The sequence below is a fragment of the Sinocyclocheilus grahami genome, unplaced genomic scaffold, assembly GCF_001515645.1.
Source record: "Sinocyclocheilus grahami isolate Dianchi unplaced genomic scaffold, SAMN03320097.WGS_v1.1 scaffold3351.1, whole genome shotgun sequence".
Taxonomy (NCBI): domain Eukaryota; kingdom Metazoa; phylum Chordata; class Actinopteri; order Cypriniformes; family Cyprinidae; genus Sinocyclocheilus; species Sinocyclocheilus grahami.
In genome coordinates, this window is record NW_015508489.1 from 10,401 (window position 1) to 13,141 (window position 2,741).

General features: G+C 42.1%; 1 protein-coding gene across 1 annotated transcript in view; it reads right to left on the reverse strand.

Annotated features, from left to right (window-relative positions):
* LOC107576213 (filamentous hemagglutinin-like) overlaps positions 1-2,741 on the reverse strand; it is a gene marked incomplete at its 3' end in the record, with an annotated part of 40,853 nt that overhangs the window by 1,326 nt on the left and 36,786 nt on the right. The window lies entirely within an intron of this gene.

Here is a 2,741-nt window from a genome sequence, read left to right on the forward strand (position 1 = left end):
AGACAGTGCACCTGAGACCGACACTGTCCCTGAGACGGACAGTGCACTTGAGACCGGCATCATCCCTGAGACAGACAGTGCACCTGAGACCGTCACCGTCCCTGAGACAGACAGTGCACCTGAGACCGGCATCATCCCTGAGATAGACAGTGCACCTGAGACTGACATTGTCCCTGAGACGGACAGTGCACCTGAGACTGACACTGTCCCTGAGACGGACAGTGCACCTGAGACTGACACTGTCCCTGAGACGAACAGTGTGCCTGAGACAGCCATCATTTCTGAGACGGACAGTACGCCAGAGACCGTCATAATCCCTGAGACGGACAGTGCGCCTGAGACCATCATAATCCCTGAGACGGACAGTGCACCTGAGACCGTCATCGTCCCTGAGACGGACAGTGCATCTGAGACTGAGACAGACAGTGCGTCTGAGACCGTCATCGTCCCTGAGATGGACAGTGCACCTGAGATCCTCATCGTCCCTGAGACGGACAGTGCACCTGAGACCGACATTGTCCTTGAGACTGAAACTGCCTCAGAGATAACACTGTCCTTGAGACTGACACTGCTTCTGAGACTTTCACTGTCCATCAGTCTCAAACAGGCTCTGAGCCAGAAACTCTCTCTGAGACTGGCCCTGCGTCTGAGAATGACACTTCCACTGAAACTGACACTGCCTGTCAGACTAACACTGCCTCTCAGATTGAGCCTGCCTCTCAAACTGAGACTGCCTCATAGACCGGCACTACATCTCAGACTGACAGTGCATTTCAAACTGACAGTACACCTCAGACTAACACTGCCTCAAAGACAACACTGCCTCTTAACTTCCAGTGCTTGGGAGCCTACCACTGCCTCTGAGACTGCCAATACCTCTGACACGGAGACTGCCCTTGAACATAATGAAGGTGCCACTACCTCTGAGATTGACACTACCTGGGAGACTGCCCTTGAATATAATGAAGGTGCCAGGGGCTCTGAGACTGACACTACCTCTGAGACTGACACTACCTTGGAGACTGCCCTTGAATATGAGGGTGCCACTACCTCAGAGACTGACACAACCTCAGAGACTTACACGCCCTCTGAAGCTTCCACTGTCTCTGAGTCTGACTTTGAATATCAGATGGCCGCTGCCTCTGAACTGCCAATGGATCTGATCCAGCTACTGCTTTTCAGACATCCACTGTCTCTGAGACTGACACTCCCTAAAGACATATGCCCCTTTTAACTTACAGAATCTGTCCTATTCTTTATATGGTGCAATAAAAAAATACCTTTTTAATTCTACATTTCTTTCTTATTTTCTGTACTATTCTTAAAGGAAGAGAATTCATGCCACAGTGAAGTCCATGGTAGGAGCAATGCTAAATGCAATATGCCACCACTGTGTTTCATGTCTGAAATCATTCCACAGTAAAAGGCAATGCTGTTTTATTTAACTTGTGTTCTTAAAAAAAAAACAGTACATTTAGGTTTGCATTCCAACTATTTGATGCTAACACCTTGCAAGCTAAGTATAATGTTAAAGGAACACTCCACTATTTTTGAAAATAGTCTCATTTTCCAACTCCCCTAGAGTTAAACAGTTGAGTTTTACCGTTTTCGAATCCATTCAGCCGATCTCCGGGTCTGGCGGTAGCACTTTTAGCTGCAGCTTAGCATAGATCATTGAATCTGATTAGACCGTTCAGATTATCAATCAGATTCAATTATTTATGCTAAGCTAAAAGTGCTACCGCCAGACCCGGAGATTGGCTGAATGGTTTCAAAAACGGTACAACTCAACTGTTTAACTCTAGGGGAGTTGGAAAATGAGCCTATTTTCAAAAATAGTGGAGTGTTCCTTTAAATAATATATTAATTATATGGTATTCAATGATGTTATCAATATTTAACTTGCCCAGTGCAGTATTAACTATATTAACTATAAGTAGATTCCATGTCAAGGTTGGAGCAAATTAGCTCAAAGGGAAGAATCAATATTATAATCAACTAATCTGAACATTCAGTATAATTTCATATCGACTATAAGAAATATTATTTTCCTTACCACATAAGGACTTCAACTGTGAATTCAGACATACTCCTCTTTACACATACTGTTTTTCACCTAATATATAGTAGATAAGCATGTGATTTCAGATCCAGCCTGTATTTTGAATGACTTGATTAACTAAATGATCCAGTTATTCACTCATGAAGACGGTTGTTTCTTTTCTGATTGAATCAATATTTTTAATAAATTGGTTGACTAAATGTTTTAATGATTCACTCATAAATACAGTGGTTGCATCTGAATATGCCCGCTTAGTATGTAAAAACAGTGGTATGTCTACATAGAAGTATGCATAAATAATACACAATTATTATTCAAAAGAAGTACTTATTCAGATAGTATCCATTTTTGGAAGCCAGTCACTTGATTCATTCCTGTTGATAGAAGGGTTCAATGATTAATTTCTCTCATGAAGACGGTCATTTAGTTCCTGAATGAATCAGTGTTTTGAATGAATTGGTTGACTGAATGATTCAATGATTCACTCATAAAGACAGTCACTGTTGCCATCCACTGGTGTAATGACATATATGCTGGGATATTAATTCTAATTGGCAATTACATACAAATTATTATTTTGCATTGCTGTAAAACTTTAATGTTGTTTGTCTGGCAAAAGTTTTAGCTCGAAACAGTTTTGGAAGGCAGAGGTGAACCTTGGCTAACAGAGCCTTGAGCC